Source organism: Crocodylus siamensis, chromosome 3 (assembly GCF_052110815.1).
Source record: "Crocodylus siamensis isolate JL-2025a chromosome 3, ASM5211081v1, whole genome shotgun sequence".
Lineage (NCBI taxonomy): Eukaryota > Metazoa > Chordata > Crocodylia > Crocodylidae > Crocodylus > Crocodylus siamensis.
In genome coordinates, this window is record NC_143397.1 from 182083429 (window position 1) to 182102807 (window position 19379).

At 44.0% G+C, this 19379-nt stretch overlaps 1 protein-coding gene across 1 annotated transcript in view; it reads right to left on the reverse strand.

The window, feature by feature from the left end:
- The window catches only part of CCDC178 (coiled-coil domain containing 178), a 348866-nt gene extending 330298 nt beyond the window's left edge, over positions 1–18568 (reverse strand). The window contains exon 1 of the mRNA XM_090039907.1: positions 18427–18568. The gene's annotated coding sequence lies outside the window, so the exon portion shown is untranslated. The remainder of the gene's footprint in view (positions 1–18426) is intronic.
- Positions 18569–19379: the final 811 nt, after the last annotated feature.

The following is a 19379-nucleotide window of genomic DNA, read 5'->3' on the forward strand; positions in this document are numbered from 1 at the left end:
GCCCTGCCCTGCATCAGGGATGCCAAGATTGGTGAGATAAGGCATAAAACAGGGCTGAGGAGCCTGGAGACCAGATAACCAGAGAGGGCTGAGGTCAAGAGAGCTGGGCCCAAATCAGTGGACGGGACTGGAAGCCTACAGCCAGAGAAAAGGGGGGCTAAGGACAAGAGGGATGAGGCCTCTATGAAACAACTAAAATGTGGACAGAATAATAGTTGGGTATGACTGTAGGGTTGGAAGGAAGCCGCATTTAAAAGCGGTAAGGCTTAAATAAGGGCCATATGTGGTGGCCACTGGTCTACCAATGCCAACTAGGCACCAGTAAGTCTGCCAGGGTGCAAGAGAGGCCCCTGAGGAATTGCATGATTTTGGCTAGCAGGCAGAGGGCCCAGCAATCATGAGAAATGAATGAAAGTAGGCAAAGCATTGGTTGGGGCACTCCAGGACTCAGGGCAGCCTCCCTATTAATATCAAAGGAGAATCAAGGCTTGGCGGATGAGATAAATAAGGGTGACTTACATAGAGGGCTGGGAGTGTAGGCAGGAGTATAGGCCACAGCCATCCCAATGGCCCATTCTGTTGCAAGTGTCCAAGGATTTATTGTTTTTTTCTAAAAATCAAGTGAGACAACAACTCTTTCCTTGCACTGAATGAAACAAGACTAATTTGAAACACATTAACAGATCATGCAGAGTGAGATGAGGTCCTCTGCGGTTAGTCTCATGAACTACAAATAACCTATCACTCTTGAAGAAATACTTAGCTCCATTTAAGTCTCTTACAGATAGTTGGACTATATCACTGCAGATTAGAGATGGAGGGAACTAAAGGCAGGGTGATGGTGTGGTTGAGGTGGAAAATAGAAATAACCCTCAGACAAAAATGTAGGCTGTTAGCAAGAAAGCTACCTTACACTCATGAAAGGAGCACTGTATATGTATATGGATCCAGTGGCAGAGCCCATAGCCAAGGAGTTCAGGTTAAAGAAGGGTACCTATGTGAGCACTGCAGTGAAGGGGGGCACAAGGTGCATGGGAAGGACGCAGTACAGCAGGGAGGCACTGGATGCATGGCTCTGGGAAGTGTAGGTATTTGGTGGAGGTGGGGGGAATGTGTAGTGGAAGGAGAGCACCCAGGTATGTGGTGCAATGAGGAGATGCAGTGTAGCATGTGGGCAACATGCAGTATGCAGCTCCACAGGCCAATGATCCCCACTGCTGTAGCCTATGGGCTTGCAGCCCTTGGCTGCTTAGAAGATGGACAGCCCTCCTTTAAGCAGTTCAGCCAGCTAGCTAGCATTTATTCTGCAAGTCACAAATCTTAAATCAGGATGGAGAATAAGTGTGCCGGGGGAATATGAGAACCGGAAAAAGTCAGATGAAAAAGAATGGATAATCCACAATCAGTGGACACCAGGCCAAGAACCAAAGCTGACAGGCTCACACAGGGACTAAAGCAGCCAATTGAGCCTCTACCATCAATTTTATACTCAGAAATCTAAGTTTCAAGGGATATGTAGGTAACACACAAAAATATGGATCCACCACAAGAGAAATGGATTTTTCAATCAGATGTATTGTATAAGGAATATGAAAAGAAGAACCAGAAGGGCTGCCTTAGAGTGGTTCCCAACCTTTTTAGATTGCAGATGAGCAAACCATGGACTAGAAGTGACCACAGACCGGCAAACTGCAGACTGGAAGTGTCTGACATACTGTGGACTGGCAGCCAACCCTTTCTTACACTCAGTGCTGAGTATAAAGAAGGGTTGGCTGCCAGTCTACAATATGCCAGTCACTTCCAGTCTGCAGTTTACCAGTCGGCGATTACTTGAAGTCCAGCAGCCAACCCTTCACGGCATGGTACCAGACCACAGCCCAGTGGTTGGGAACCTCTGCCTTAGACGATGCAATGAAAGGAAAGCATCTCTCATTGCATTCTGATTTATCCATATGAGCAACCACAACCATAGGAGGGTACTTGATAGTGTTTTTTCTCTCCAGTATTACCCAAAGAAGAAACTCAACTGTATTGCTACGTGGCAAGGCAATTGCACATCATGTGCAAAACTCAAGTACATATTTATGAAAATTTAATGTAGAATGCCATTTTTAACATAAATAAAATACTTTTATGACTCAGTAGGCACATCTACACGTGAAATTAATGCAACACAATAAACTCTGGCGCATATAATGCTAAAGTTTATTGCTCACAGGCACCATGTTTACACATGCACCTAGGACTGCAGCAAATGGAGCCAGGTTGGACCAACCCTAAGCTGGCAGGGTACCTGGGGGGGGGGGGGGGGGGGGGTCAGCCTGCCAGCCTGGAGCTGCTCCAACCTGGCTTAGCATGCTGTGGAGTGGTTGGGCATCAGGGTGCTCCAATGGAGCACCCCCGCAGGCAGTCCCTGCACTGAAGTAGGCAGTCCCCGCACTGAAGCATCCTAGTGCACCATTCAGCCCCATCAGCACCTACACATGTTGCTGTGCGCTAAAGAATGCCACCGTAAAATAGTACTTGTACTTACAAGTACTAGCCTATGGTGGAATTAGGCTACAGGAAACTAATTAATAGGGCTGCATGTGTAGACACTGAGATTTTACTGAGGAGCTAACTAGCCAGCTCTTTGGTAAATGCCTTATGTAGATGTGCCCTGTATGTTCAAAAGAAAAATGAATAATTCTTTTCACAGAAGGGCATAGGATTTTTCTTGTATTACACAAGTCTAGTTCTACCAAACAGGATGGTTTAAGACAGAGGTGGACAAAATGATGGATCTGGCTGGCAGCTGGACTCCATTTCCCATGCAGGCAGTGGATCGCAGTTTTGGCTCTGCTCCAGACTTTGCTGTCTCTGCCATAAGATCCCAGCCCTAGAGAAGCTCCCTGCCCAGCTATGCACCCTGCCAACAGTGCAAGGCCAGTTTTTATGGAAACCCTGGCTGTCACAGCCCCACTGCTGCTAGGGTCTCCATAGAAACAACTCCAGCAACATGAGCAGGGGATGCTGGGAAATAGATTCCACTGTGGGCCCGATCTGGCCCATGGACCCAACTTTGCCCACCCCTGGTTCAGAAGCAGTGGCTTGAGTCAAAGTGTAAACGTTCTTTTTACTACCGTCTATGCACAAAGCTTTCAATCATTACATGGACCAACTGGAGATGTTATGTAATATGAAGGGAGGGGTTTTTCCTCCCAAAACCACATGGGCAGTAACTAGCCTTTAGCCAAACTGTTTACAGAATAAAATTAAACAACAGTATCATCACTTTATCATCTGTATGGCTAGTATTTATCAAGAGCAAGCAAGCAGGAGCGCACACACAGACACACGAAGGTAACAAAAAGGATACATTAGCTTGCCTGTTGCATTTTACCTCTAAGACAAATTCAAGACAGTACCACTATGGGTAGGGACTACCAGAATCTTTACCAGAAGTGCACTGTGCAGCAGCTCCTTTAATTTTGCAATGTCCCCAGTGCACCCCCCTCACCCACCACTGATTGGTGGAGGCACCCCATGGGCTTTGCCACTTCTCCTGATGGCACGGAGGTGAAAACTGTAGTTTTAAATAAGCCATGGTTTTTGCCTCCTGTTCAGTCAACAGCAAGTAGTGGAGCCACCAGGGCCCCTCCACCAATTGCACTGACAGGCAAAAATCGCAGCATATTTAAAACCATAGTTTTGCCTCCCCACCAATCAGGGGCAAGCAGCAGGTGCCTCTGCCAGCCAGTGGCAAGGGGGCACATGGGGGAAACTTCAAGATCAAAGGAGTTGCTATGCAGTGCACTTCCAGTGTGAATTCCAGTGGTCCCTACCTATAGGACATGGTCCATTATGTTCTCTAGACTAGCTTGAAATCTTACCATATTTTGGTGCATAGAAATATTATACACATCTTTGTTTTTGAAAGCCAAAATGAAGTAAAAAAGATTTTTCCAGAGTTATGGCTGCACAGGGCAGAGTTTAATCTTCAGCTGAATCACCCTCCCTCTCCTGTTTAACTGAAGGTGAACTCAGAGCTACTGCTGAAGACTGGTCTCCCTGGTTGGATCTATGTTTTTGAAAAAAAGCTAAATAATCTCCAGGCTATGAAATAGGAGGAGAGAGACCAGGAACAGTTAGCAGACAGCAAAATCGACCTAAGGACAGTTAGCTTGCTTAGTGGAACACTGAGACCATTAAAGAGAGGAGACGATGATTAAACACCTGTTGGAGTTAAGAACAATAAGCTATTAATCAACTGACTCCCTCAGCTGTCTCACTAGCAGTGCTACAACTGCTGCACTGGGGAGCAGAAGCACCTTCTTGATTCCTATCCCAGGCAGAAAATCAGCTTCCTTGTTTAATACACATAATTGTACCCTAATTTTGGGGGGCTGTTTTTGAGGAAAAAGGTATGTTATATGCAAGAAAATACTATATGTTCTGCTGAATTTCCATCTCTCTCTTTGAAAGGCTGTTCTGGGTGAAAGGACAGGGATTTTTTTTAACTTCTCCAAAGAGCAATTTTGGAAATACATTTTTTTGTGATCCCAGGTAAAGGACCTTAACCCAAGTCCAGCCTTGATCTTCAGACATGTCAGCAAGTCAGTCTGTGATCTATAATATAAAATTTTCAAAAGTCTAGGCTGAAATAATTTCCTGAAAAATAGTCATGTAGACCTGCACATAGTAAGAGAATAACAGAACCATATTTAAAAATATATGTGCTGAAGTAAAAACCTAAATCTATCCATCACCTCCAGAGAAATATTTTGAGTGGAGGAAGTAGGACCGAGTTGCACCTGAAGTTAAAAAATAAACAGAAACTAAAGTAATTCTTCCCAGTATCCTTTACATGGACCCAGCAGTCTATCCAGCTCACTGAAAACAAGATCTGACAGATTTAATAAAGTGTTTTTCATAAAAAAATTGGAGTACCATGCAGGGAAATAAGACAATAGAAGGGGTGGTAATAACTGGAGAAATAAATTTAAGTGTTTTGTTTTCTCTCATTCTCTGCTTTTTATTTAAGATTGTATCGTCTCAGATCATATACTCCAGGAATGTCACCCAAGAGAGAACAACCACATTACAGACAGAGCTATTTGGACACCATTGTGTAGGCAAACAGGAAAGCCTTGAATCAAATACCCTCAAAAACACAGCAAAACCTTTGTGTTATTCCAAGACAAGCAGAGAATGTAGTAAAAGGTGAATAACTTTGTATACCCCTTACAGTTTTCAAATTATATCACTCGGCAAACACTGAATCAAAATTCTTTTAAGTGCATTTGAGTCAGGAATCTGTGACAGTTTATCCCCATAATCTAAAAAGGAAGGACATTCAGGTGGTTATAGTGCTAGCATGTCAGAGCAGAGTTAAAGCAAGCCATAGTTTTCAATGCAACTGTGACAAGGCACTTTCTCTCTCCAAGCCTCAGTTCCCCATCTTCAAAATGGGTGAAGAGGATAACTAAATACATATGAATTGAAATTAATTGTACTGACACTATGGCTATAGGACCATATATCTTCACCCCCTAAATAATCTTGGGGTGAAGATCTATTGGAGTACCTGTCTTAGATTCACTCCCATGAGCTCTAACACCGGAAAGATGATGGTACAAGAAATATTTTCTTCTGTATCCCTCTGAAGTGAGGGAAGTATGGCTGGTAGAAGAGCTTTCTCTGCCCAGGCAAATAATTCAGACCACTAATCTAGCTCAATTCAACTGCTGAGGACAAGTAACCCATATCATACTACCATAACAACTACATATGATGAATTCTGCTGATATTCAAGCTGTTAGGCACACTTAATCTGTCCCCTTACATGCGATTAAAAATATCATGCAATATAATACAATTTCTGCTCAGTAGAACACCAAATCTTAAACCTTCCAAATCTTCCATTCTGTTTTATGTCTAAATGAAATACTGTGAATACTGGTTACCATAGTAACAGTAGAATTGAGGAAATTTAGTTTCTGCATAATTGCTCCATATGTTTCTACAAATCATCTCACACTCTGAACAATAAAACTAAAGAACACTTCTGAACACCATTTTTTAAATTAATAATAATGGTGAAACAAGTAGAAGAAACACTGAAAATGTTTACTACCTAATAAATACTAATGAATGAAAACATATATTTATTCATTTCATTTTTTTTCCTTCTTTTAATATATCCATTCACTCTTAATCTGTCCCAATTCAATTATTTTTTATATTTCATTGATAACTCATCTCTGTGCAATATTAATACATGTCCCTAACAATTAAAATGCAATTATTTTTGCTTTTTAATTCATAAGTGCATTCTGAGTCCAGTGTCCTGGAAAGGTTAAAAAAATTTAGCACAAAAAATTATAATAAGACCATTTTGTTTCATTTGAATAAAGTTCATGTAGGATTCTGGTTCCATTTTTATACGATTACTTAAATCTAAATAAATAAAAGACAAAAGCTCTAGGCACCCCAATACGCACTTAATATTACAATAGCATAATTTACCCAGCAGCATTAAAAAAAATTATTCATATTCATAGATTCATAGGCATTAGGGCTGGAAGGGACCTTGGAAGATCATTATGTCCAGCCCCCTGTCCCAAGGGGAGGAAGTCAGCGGGGTCACAGGATCCCAGCAAAATAAACATCCAATTGACTCTTAAAGGAGTCCAGAGTAGGTGCTTGCACCACCTCTGATGTTCCAGGCCTTGGAGACTTGGACTGTGAAGAAGTTCTTATGTCCAGCCTAAAACCGTCTTGGAGAAGGTTGTGACTGTAAAGTGATCGTTCAGTAGGAACAAATTAACTCATTTCAAAACAGCCTACAAGTTGGTTAAACTAAAACAATTTTGGATTTCTACATTGTTTCCCTGTACATACCTTAAACTTTCTCTGAAATCCCTACATCAAATGAATAGTAGAGACTCAAAATATTTATAGTTTCATAGTTTCTAGGGTCGGAAGGGACCTGAGCAGATCATCTAGTCTGACCCCCTGCCATGGCAGGAAAGAATACTGGGGTCAAATGACCCCAGCAAGATGTTCATCTAACCTCCTCTTAAAACCCCCCAGGGTAGGAGCCTGCACCACTTCTCTTGGAAGTTGGTTCCAGACCCTAGCCGCCCTGACCGTGAAGTAGCGCCTCCTGATATCTAACCTATTTAGATTTGGTCCAACACTAGAATTCATTCAACCACACTGCTTCATTTGAATTCTTTTAGTTTCATTTTGATTATTGCTGAAACTCATACTGAGCATGTAGCACTTGGTACTCATTAATTATAACAATAGGCAAATAGCATTTTTTGTCCACTGCGGCAGCATCTAAACAAGACGCTTGCTGAGCAGTAGCTCCTTACTACTGCGCAGTAGCATCAGAGGGCACGATGCTGACTGCACAGTAGCGTTGCCTCTCCAGGAAGCAACGCGGAGATTCTACTGAGAAGTAGTATGCAAGCCCCTCACTTGCCTTTCTGACCCCTCAGCCTCTCTCAGCCCCGCTCTGGGACTTCAGACCCCTTCGGTCTCTCTTTTGGCCCCACTCAGGTTGCCAGACCCCCTGGTCTCTCCTCTGGCCCCTCAGACCCTTTGGTCTTACACAACCACTCCCTGGGCTACCAGGCCTCTCAGTCTCTCGCTCTGCCCCTCTCCGGGCTGCCAGCCCCTATCTTAGTCTCTTGTCTTAGTCCCTGTTAGTTCTTCATTCTCCCAATCGCTCTCCAGGCCTTCAGAACCAGGAAGCCCTACACTCTGCTCTCCAACCCCTCAGTGAGCCACACTATATCTGGGCCTCTCTCCACTCAGGTCCCTACCACTCTCATTGGGCCTGCACTCTATTCTCAGGCCCCATGCTAGGCTACTGGACCCACATGGTCCTGGTCTTCCCCCCTCACTGGGCCCCTGGATCCATGCAGTCCTGATCTCCCTGGCAAGTGCTTTTCTGTCAGGGGGTGCTCCCCTCACCTTTCCCCTCCACAGGGAAACCCATACAGCAGTAGAAGCTGAGACTTTTCAGCACCCCATCTTTGCCTTTCCCTGGAGTGGCCCACATGCAGCATTTTGTGGAGGCTGCCCCACCACAGGGAGCCTCACCACACCAACCAACTCCAGTAGGGTGCAGTTTTAGGTCTTACCCAGGACCAGCCTTCAGGCCTACCTGATCTTACATCTCCCTCTGGGCTTTCCCTAGATGTCCTACACCTCTCCTAGGCTTCTAACCACCAGGTTCCCTGGCCCCAGTTCCATCACACATCTTAGTCCTCTATCTGTGGCCACAGCTCACACTCAGACCCCTGCCCTTGATCCTTCCTCCTCAGATGAAGAAGCACCAGCCATGGTCATCCTGGGCTGCCTGCCTCTTGACCCCTTCCTCTCAGCTGTGGCCCCCAACGAACCTTTGGTCTCTCCTAAGTCTTGTCCATGCCTCAAGTCCAGTCAAGACTCCAGGCTCCCAGTTCTGGCAGTCTCTTGCTGTAATCTTTTTCACTCTTTGTCCTGGGCCCTGTCCCCAGCATAGGTCAATCAAGGTCATCAGGGTCAGCCCTTTGGGTGTCAGCCCTTGGATCTCTGTGGGTCTACCTACCCAGGCCCCTGCATAGGTCACTCCCACTCTGCAGTTCACCCAGAGCCCTCCATAGACCTTACTTGGTGCAACCCCTTTCTTCCTTGTGTTCCTCAGTAGTTGGCCACCCTCACTGGGTTCACCCAGGCCCTGAACTAGGTCTCACAGCTGCTCAGGCCCTCACTTAGGGTCTACCTGGCCTCCCAATAAACCCCCAGGATCTCAGCCCCTCTTTCTCTAGGCTGGCCAGGCCCCTCCATAGGCCTTGGTGCACAGAGCCCCTTTATCTGTGGGCTGGCCTGGTTCCTCACTAGGCCCTAAACACTCAGCCCCCCTTCTCAGGGCTCTGGATCCCAACACCAGGTCCCCCAGGAACCTCTTCCACCCCCTTAGCGCCAACCCAAACCTCCAGATGTCATTTCCCTTGCTGGAATTCAGGAGCAGCAGCCTTCCTGCTGGGTGATGTTCTTTCACCAGCTCCCCAGATGTTACTGCCAGCCCTGCTCTCAGAGTCTGGGCTTATACTCAGTCTAAGCCCAGCTCTCCTCCAATCAGGTGTCTGCCTGACAATCAGGTGACTCCCTTAATCAGGTTTAGCCTCACCTGCCAGCCCCTTGGTCAGCTTACTCTCTAATTAGGCCTGACCCCACCTGCCAGTGGTACAGCAGACTGCCTGACCTCTCAAAGTGGCAGGCGCACCAAGTGCCCTGCCACAACATGTTGAACAACAGTGTGCCCAGTACTGTTCAAAACACATTCAGTAAATTTCTCCAGCAAACATCTTACAGTCAATAAAAAGGGAGGAGGAAGAACACGTAGAAAGAGAAGATATACAAAAGAAGAGTCAGGGTGGAAATTACTAATAGCTTTTGTTCATTTTTTTTTACATAAATTATATCTTGTAAGTCTCTTCCAAAAAGCAGACATTTTCTTGCTATATGTAAGAGGAAATTAGTAAGAAAAATTCAACATAGTGAATGTAACAGTAAATTAAATAAGTGGCTCTCAACCCTTTTTTGTACCAGGATCAATTTGATGGTCAGTCCTGACCCAGTGCCCCTCACTCCTGACTCACTGCCTACCACTCCCAAGCCCCAGTCTACCAGTGTGGGGTATGGGAAGTCCTAAGCAGACCCTTGCTGGCTGGAACTCTGCCAGCCTGCAAGGGAAAAGCCAGTTTCCCACGTTTTTCTTCTTTAAAGGAGAATCCATTTTCCAAGTTCACTGATCCATTTTTAAACTTTATCCATGACCCTTTCATATATTCTTTTGAGCCACTTTTGGGTCGCAACTCACGGGTTGAGAAACGCTGAACTGAATGAAGGAGAAAAATAATTTTAACGGCTAGATTTTAGATCAGCTGGAGTGACAATATGTAAAAAAATAACGAGATTAGAATCCAAACATGGGGGAGAGGTATAATAGGTTGGTAAAGTACAAAATGAAACACTAGAGAAAAACATCTGCATTTTAGCTCTCACAGCAAGCTAAAATGGTATGAAAACAGATTTCATTTTCAAAATAATCTCTCAGAGGACTGATTTAGACCTATAAGAAAATCTTATCTACAGCAAATAACAGGATAACTGCAAACATATCCCCACTGAATAATAATTATAATACAAAACCCCCACAGACACATAGAAAGTATAACTGAACCATATTTTCTGGACGTGATCTATTAATTATGGGGAAAAAAGGTAACAAACTTTGCAACATGGAAGAAAAACAACGTGTATGTATAGGCATTTGTGGTGGTTATATCAATTTAAAAATGGACCCCAATCTAAGGGAAATAGGGATTGGGAGGGTTAGTGGAGAGGCAGGGGTGGTCTACATGGGGAATTAGGGTGACAGCTAAGTTCCAGGGGAGGTTGGGGGGGAATAATGGGGTCTAGGAGGGATTTTCAGGATCACAGTGACTAGCAGGGTCCACACAGGGGTTTGGAGGCATTTGGGGTCTCTTTCCCCCACCCCCAGGGAGCAGGGGCTATTTTTAGCCCCCCCCCCATCCCCAGATGAAAAATGCCTGCCCCACTACCCCCACCCCGACCACAAATCAACCTCTCTCATTCTGGCCCCCTTTCCCCCACTCTTATTTCCATCAGCTCCTGGTGCCAGAGGATGGTGGTAAAACTAGCACCAGAAGCTGCTTACAGGATGTGGCGTTGGTGGACTCAGGGTAGTGGGGGTTAGCTAGTCTACAGGGGAGGGTTGTCCATGTGAGTGTGGAGGGAGGAGCCTGGGGGCTAAAAATAGCCAGTGCCAGCTACCTGGGGAGAAATGTGAAGCCCTGGGCCTGGGACCAGCACCTGGACTTTTCCAGCCCTGGGGCTGTGCTGGGAGCTGTACAGACATTCAATTAGATTGGTCTTGTGAGACCCAATCTAAGCTAAACTACCTTGGAGGTACAGGTAGCTTAGATTGGATTGGCCATTTTTAGACCAATCTAACCGTCCTGAACTTCTGTATAGTTTGCGCTAAGATCAACCCAACTATGGACCTAAGTGTAAAATCCACACCTGGACAAACTTAGTTAGATCAGGTAGCCACTTTTAACGCAATCTAATCTCCCCCTAACCTCCCCAAAAGTCTGTATGTTTGTAAAAAGAGAGAAAGAAACATGGGAAACAACAACTTGTGGAATAAAAGGGCTAAAAGAGATTTTTTTTTAATTCCTAGCAAAGCAAAGAATGAAATCTTGGCTCTGCTCAACTCGAGTGTTAAATATCCTACTGACTTCATTGGAGCCAGAAATAACTAATATCTAGATTAAGCAACATCTTCACTGAAAAACCCCAAATCAGCAAAAACCTAAGGGACCAAAAAATTAGAACGTTATTAAAACACCTACAATTTATGGCTTCAAACATTTTTAATATTAAACACTTTGACAGTGTTCTCAGGTGTTGTTTTGGTATCATTCCAGGAATATGTGCAATACTAGAGCTTGCTACTAATAGCTCCTAACCATAATTAGAGTTCATATGGTAAATTGAAAGGCTACAGAAAACTTACAAGACCATTTCTCTGAGATAATGAGTGGGAGATAACTGATAAATACCAATTTGATTTTGGGCTCTGATCCCACCAATATTTAAACAAAGACCAAAGTTCCACTGATTTCAATGAAGGCCTGTGTATTTACATGCATACACACACACCAGGATACATCACATTTTGCACATCACTGTAAATTACACTGAAATCCAGAACAGACAGATGACTAGCTCTCCTACAATAACTGCTGCAATAAATGCTATTACACTGCACTATGGGGAAGAATGTAATAGCCTATTTGCATTGAACCACTAAAAATTGAGGGCTAGAAGGATCCTCAAGAAGTTATCTAATCCAAACTCCCAGTCATCCCAGACAGATGTTTGTCTAACCTACACTTACAAAACTCCAATGGTGGAAGTTCCATAACCTCTTTAGGTAATATTTCCAATGTTCTGCCACCCACATAACAAATGGTTACTTAAATGTGGGCACATACCACCTATACTGGTGTAACTTATACCAGTGTACTTTTATTCAGATTGTTACCAGAAGGTAAACCTACATGGAATTTTAATAAAATTACTGGTGTCAAGTTATGTATTTTTCCATAGCCATGTTTTTTCACACCAGGGTGCAAGTGTCATCTATCTAGGCCCTGAGGATGAAGTTAAGAAAATACACAAATTTTAGCAAGATTAGGGCCTAAGAAGGCACGCACATCTGTTAAGACAAAACTTTTTGGAGAATATTCTGCTTTAAAGTAGAGAGCTATTCTGGGTTTTGCTCTATTTAAGTAACAGTGATGCATGAGCCATTCAAAACTATACATATGAACTGGTCGGAGCTACAATTTTGAAAGGCGGGGCATGCAGATGGTGTAGCACATCATCATCACCACATATAACACAACACATTTTTCTCCAGTCAAAGAGAAACTAGATGCTTTCTAATATGGTAGTTTAAGATAAAAGTAAAAAAAGAAGTGCAACTACCGCAATGTGCATAAATTTGTTAGACTATATTCAAAGTTTAAAAAAACCCAACAAACTGGTCAGAAAATAGTCAAAAATATTGGCAGGCAAGGTTCTTTGGGTAAATCTGATAACTTTTATTAGACCAACTCAAATAGTTGAAACAATTCTTCTTAGCAAGCTTTTGGGTACAAGTACCCTTCATCAGGCTGAGAAAGCTTGTATTATTAGTCCGATAGTCATTATAGTTAAACGTACATTTCTTTTTCAGATTCGTAAAACAAAATCTAGCCCTTTTGAGAATCTTGACAATGCCTTCTGTACTTCACTGTCAGTCACTTCTATACCAGAGTCAATAATAGTATCACGACTGAGTTTAGTTTTTTAGCTAGAGCTAAAAACAGTCTGTGGGGCTGTCAAAGAGAAGAGAGAGAGGACCAGGAACGGTTAAGACAGCAAAATTGCAGCAGAAAGTATAGTTTGAATAGTGAAACACAGAGACCAAGTCCATTAAAAAGGATAGAGGGTTGTTAATGACTGTGGAGTAGAGAGAGATCAACAGGAATCAGAGAGATGATAATGAGCCATGAAGTTAACTGACTCACTTCATACTACCTGAATAGAAATCTCACTGTCCCCCCCAGAAAGATGGTTTTAAAGTTTGGGTGGAGGAGGAATCAAAGTGGGGTGGAAATACACCCTCCCTCCGTCCACCACTGCATATGAAAACATTACATTTTTAAAACAAACAACCCAAGCGACAAAGCCATTTTGTTAAACAGAGCCCCCACCCCACTTTGCTTTCCTATTCTAGATTGTATATTTCAAAACTACTGAATGTTTGAAAGAGAAAAGGTATTGCCTTTTAGAGAAGCATACTTGTTTCTAGAAGCTACTTAAACTGAATTTATTTGCAAAAACTATAGAGATGAAATTTTGGCAGGAACACACAAGTTATTTTAAAGCAGAAGGAGAACAGAACATGCTATCAAATAATATGAAATTGCATCTGTGTGTTTTCTACTTTAAAAGCCATCTCTTGCCAAAGCCCACATCAAGTGTTAAGTAACTTTAAACATATTTCTGACTACATTTGAACATAAATCATTTGCAGCAACATTCAGATCTTGGCAACGGATTATTTCCTCATGCTGCATGAAATTGTTATGTTAGAAAAGAGAATTAATAGAAAAAAGTTATTTTGAAGAATAAAATCTAAGACTGCTTTTTATTTGGATGCAATACTAGAAGAGAAAGTGCAGGGGCCACACCTACACAAGATGCTGACTGCGCACTTGTTACTGTGCAGTCATTTAGCCCTAGCATATACAAGTACTAAATGACTGAGCCGTACCCAGAGTTACTGTGCAGTAGCATCACCAAACAGCTTTCAGGTGATGCTGACCGTGCAGTAGCTCATTACTGCTGCCCAGTAGCATCACACCATACTTCATGCCATGCAGTGCTACTGCGCAGTCAGCATCTTGTGTAGACACAGCCACTGTGCGTTACTCTCAAGGTAGGAACACTATATTATTTGTCTGCCATTGGAAAGCATTCCTAATGAACAGAAATGTTAAAAAGGAAAAAAGGGGTGCAAATAAGGAAGACAGTAAGGAAATCCTTAGGATCCCAAAAGTGACTGGACAGATGCAGGTACAAACTACTACACTGTACCCCATCCTACATTAAGATAATTATTTTTAGCTGTGTTAAAATATAAGTGCTGTATTTACTCAAATCCAAGGTGAGGTTTTTTTCCCCATTCAACATGGGGAGAAAGTCCTTCACCTTGGATTTAAATACAAGCAGAGGGGCAGGCAGCTGTTGCAGATCTGACTCTGGCCCTGACCCAGGCTCAGAATCATAGTTGGAGCTATAGCTGCTGCTCCCCACAGCCACCTCTGCTCCCCAACCCCTCCCCCCACCTTTATCCATGGAAAATTGTAACAAATTTATGATTTTATGTGCATAGAGTCTAATTAGCAGGGGGTTGTCCTAAATTCAAAGTAGTCTTGGATCTAGGAAAATATAGTATTTTAAAATTAATATGAATACATTTTATTGAAAAAAAATCCAGAATTTTAGTTAGTGAATTAAATATAAATTGCTGAGGGCAAGAAAGAGGTTATTTTAAGATGGCTAAACTTAAGGGGTTTAGATAACTATTGTAATTACTTAGTAATAAAATAAAATAAAATAATAAGAGAACAGAAGTCCAGAATATGAGTCTTCTACTAGAAGCCCCTGTATTCTAAATCAAATAGCATCTATTCTAAATCAGAGATATCATAGTTCAGACACTGATATAAATTCATAGTCTAGTGAAATTTTTGTAACTGATACTACTATATAGTAACAGGTTTTGATTTTGAACAATATATAGTTACTGCATTTTAATCCTTACTGTTTTCACTTCCCTTTCTTTAGAGGAAGTGAATACACTGGTACAAGCGTACTGGCATACCTTTGTAGTGGTATTACTATGAACAGAAGTTCAATAAACCAATTTAACCTAAATCAGTTAAGTCTGCTACTACATCCATCCAGGCTTATCGTAAACTTTTTTTTTAGCCATTTTGAAGGCAGTTTATGTCAACTGAACTTCCGTTGTGTTACAGATTTGAAACAGTTTCCAATCACTTATACTGGTTTATATATAATTTCCGTCCCTAGCCTAGGAGCCCCATCTGGTCATAAAGAATGTGAAAAAATCCTTCTAACCCACTCCATAGCCTTTACATTCTGACCAAACATTGTGGAAAGCAGTAGAGGGCTCTGTACTCTATTGACACACACCCCTTATCTCTGGTACCTCTACTAACTTTTACTCATTCAGCAACTTACAGAAATTTACACAAAAAAAACAAAAGCTCTGCCAGACAACAGGAGGCTTAATAGGTTAGTATGCTGATGCCATACAAGTTTTGTTCACTTTGAAAATAGTGGCTTTTTTCACGTGTTGGTGTCTTTACAGATACTGACATAGCCTCTAGGTCAGTGCAAAATTTTTCCCGGTGTTTCATTTCAAAGCTGTTTCAATGAGTTTTGAGCTCAAAACAGTGAAATAGAAACAAAACAAAAGCCTTCAAAACAGCTTTGAAACAAGACAAGGGTGCTCAAAACATTTCGAAAGTTCCAAAATGTATCAAGTTTCGAAGCCAGGCTTACTTAGCTTCAGTGCCAGACCCAGCCGGCAGCAGCACCTGCCTGCTGGATGACAGAAGGCTGACTGGGGGGCCTGCATCCCTGGGAGGAGTCGGCAGAGCCCTGAAGCCCCCCCAGAAGTACAGGGGACCCCAATCACCCTGCCGGATCACAGGTGGCTGCTCCTGCCACCTGGGATGGTGGTGGGTGCACCCTGTACACAGAGCTGAGAAGATGACTGCTGCCACTGGCCCCAGCTGGCAGCACCAGCCTCCTGTCAGCTGGCAGGCAGATTGGGGGCTTGCCCGTCCCCCCCTGGGAAGGATGTAGGGGCTGTGCTGGACTCCTCCCAGGGTTGCGGCCCCCCAATCTGCTTACTGGATGACAGGAGGCTGGTGCTGCCAGCTGGGGCCAGCAGCAGCACCGATCTTCCCGGTGCTGGGTGTGGAATAGCCTATGGGCAAAACATTGAAACAGCATCAAAACAGCAAAACAGTTTCAACAAAATGAAACAGAACAGTGCTTCTGAAACTAAACAAAACTCAACACGAAACGCTGTTCTGTCAAAATGGAAGTCGAAGTGGAATGATGCTGTTTCGCACTGCCTTAATAGCTTCCCATTCAAATTGCTTGGGATTCCAACTTTCCTCACAAATAAAGGATGATTCAGACTTGTCCACAGATTCCAAATGGATACATCCAAAACTGTGATAAACACAAAACTCTTATTACAATATAAACATTTTAACAGTAATGCCCTATTCAACCATAATAAATATATAGAAGGATCTGAAAACAGCTCAGCCATCCAAAAACACTTTGACTATGGTAACTTGAGGGAACATTATCAATCCAAGAGAAAGAAATGATATGATAATGGCTTTTGCATTAGGAACCCTGATCTCTTCCCTCAGCCTGAGCCAGGAACCACAGTAGGCGGTTCAAAGTGAGGCAGAAGTCACAAGCCAGAGGTCAAAAGTCAGAAACCAGAGAAAATAAGGGTTGAAAGGGACCTCATCCAGTCCAACCCCCTGCTCAAGGCAGGACCATCCCCAACAAGATCATCCCAGCTAAGACTTTGTCTAGCCATGTCTCAAAAACCTCCAAGGATGGAGATTCAACCACCTGTCTGGGTAACCTGTTCCAGTGTTTTACTACCCTCCTAGTGAGAAAATTATTCCTAATATTCTAACCTAAACGTCCCTTGCTGTAACTTGAGACCACTCCTTCTTGTTCTGCCACCACTAAGAACAGTCTGGCTCCATCCTCTTTTGAAACCCCCTTCAGGTAGTTGAAGGCTGCTATTAAGTCCCCTCTCAGTCCTCTCTTCTCCAGTCTAAATAAGCCCAGTTCCCTCAGCCTCTACTCATAAGTCTTGTCCCTCCGCCCCTCACCATTTTTGTTGCCCTTTGCTGCCTCCAATTTATCCACAAATGCCAAGTCCAAAAGAAAGAGCAAGAGCTCAATCCAACACCTTAAGTCAGGGGCCTATACATGGTCTATTCAGCCAAGACATTAAGCTGAAATGTTAGAAAGCAAAGACCAAAGCCAAAGACAATGCATGAGCAGGAGTTAGAGGCAAGAAGCAAGAACTAAGAACCAGGAACGGAGCATAAAGGAAGCATAAGAGATGAGCCTCTACTAGCTGCTATTTGCTGACTGGAAACCCAGCAAAAAAAAAAGTGGTATGGCTGTCCCTTAAATGCAGAACTGGAGCCATTCAGGAGGCTGAGCAAAGTCTATCTTTGGAACCCAGTTTGAGCAGCTAAATCATTAAGCTGGAAAACATGAGCATAACACTTCCACCAGTGGTTCTCAAACTTCTTAAACTAGAGAAACCCCTTAGAAAAAGTGTCAGCTCTAGTTTTCACTGAATTTTTGACAACAGAAAGATTAAACAAGCAACTCTTACACTGCAAAGACCCCCAAGAAACCAGAACAAGTCAGACTGTTCTGGATTCCTCTTCGAAATCTTGGGATTTATCTTCTGAATCATATTTGTGCACCTAACTGCGCTAACCCTGCAGGGCACCTCAAGGCACCCTCAGAAGAAAAGCAAGGCACTGCAGGCTGCCATGGCACCCTGCTGGAGAGTCACAGCCCGGCAGACTTGGCAATACCCTGGTCTGGAAAACAGAGTCCGCTTCCTTGGGCAAATGAGACACAGGAAAGCGACAAGCAACATTTTGCTTGTTGGCAGAGGGAGACAAAAGGAAGAGAGCACAGTCATGGTCCTTGCCATTGGCGAAAAGTTGGAGATGAGACATCTCAAACTGCAATACATGTGAGATATGCATGCACACACACACGTATACATATGCATACACACAATGTGCGCGCATACAAACGGGCACCTATATGCACACACAAATACATGCGCATATATACACATGTACACATTACCAACCTATACACACATCTATGCATGCACACACTCGTGTGTGTACACACACCATCTATGCGTCTACACGTCTATGCACCCCCACTGGCTGGCACTGTTGAGGCAAGCTCTGGACCTGCTTCCCTCTCTTTTCCCCGGCGGGGTGGAGCAGGGTCCAGCACCCAGCCCCACCACAGAAGGGCGGCGTGAAGGAAGCCCCGGTATGGGGGGATGGGGGGGAAGAAAAGGACTGAGGCCGCTCCGCAGGGGGCAGTAGAATCCGCGCGGGGGGAGGGGGGCACAGGCAGCCAATCACCGCGCGGCCGGAGTGACGCCGGGCGCACCCCCCACCCCAGACTCACCGGCTCAGGCGGCGGGAGAGACCTCCAGGGGTCGCGGCCCCGCGCCTGCTCCTCAGCGGTGGCTGAGGCGCCGCGCCCCCGGGGACCGTTAGTGGTCGCTAGGCAACGGCAGCCGCAGCGCGGGGGTCGTCACCGGCCTTGTTCGCCGGGTTCCCAGCCCCGCCCCCGGCTCAGTCCCGCCCCCTGCCCTCCCAGCCCCTGCGGGCGCCGCTCTAGGCCCGGGACAGCTGCCCACGTGCGGCCCCCGCGCTGAACCGGCGCGCGTCCCGCCGTCCCTCAGCGTCTCTCTGGCCTGCGGCTTGTGCAGAAAGACGGAGGGTGTCTATCGACCGGCCTTCTGCCTCGCATGACGGGTCACACCTTCAACAAAATATCCATCAGATTTTAAAAATCACGGACCTGAGGTCTTTTTTTTTTTTTTTTTTTTCTTGTTTATTGAGCTTTTGATTTTAAGCCTTCGGGGTGCTGAGCTTTTCTTCACAACTAGGAGAAAAGAAACGATTTTCTAGACTTCCACACAACTCTGCGACTATGTATTTCTTTAGGAAAAATGAATGAGGGGCTTTTATAGCTGCTTGACTGCAGGAGCTAGAGTGGCAATACATAAATATTGTGAAACTTATAATAAAATTGTCTGAGCTGGTAATGCTGGCAAATCAACTTACTAATCACAATCAATTTAAACAAACACATTTCCTTCCCCATATTGTTAATGACACTTTAGACTATTGAAAATATGTCTTGATTTTCAAAGATCCCAAAAGGGTTTTCCAAAAGTGCTAAAAGTGGCTTTCCAATGAAATCAGTGGTACATTCCCAATGGCTTATGAGACAGACACCAGTGCAGAGCATTTTTTAAAAAGTCTCTAAAGATCATGCAGCTGCCAGTGAGTTAAGCAGCAAAACGCCCATTTTTCTTTTATTATTTGTACAAGTCTTACTTTAGCATTTCT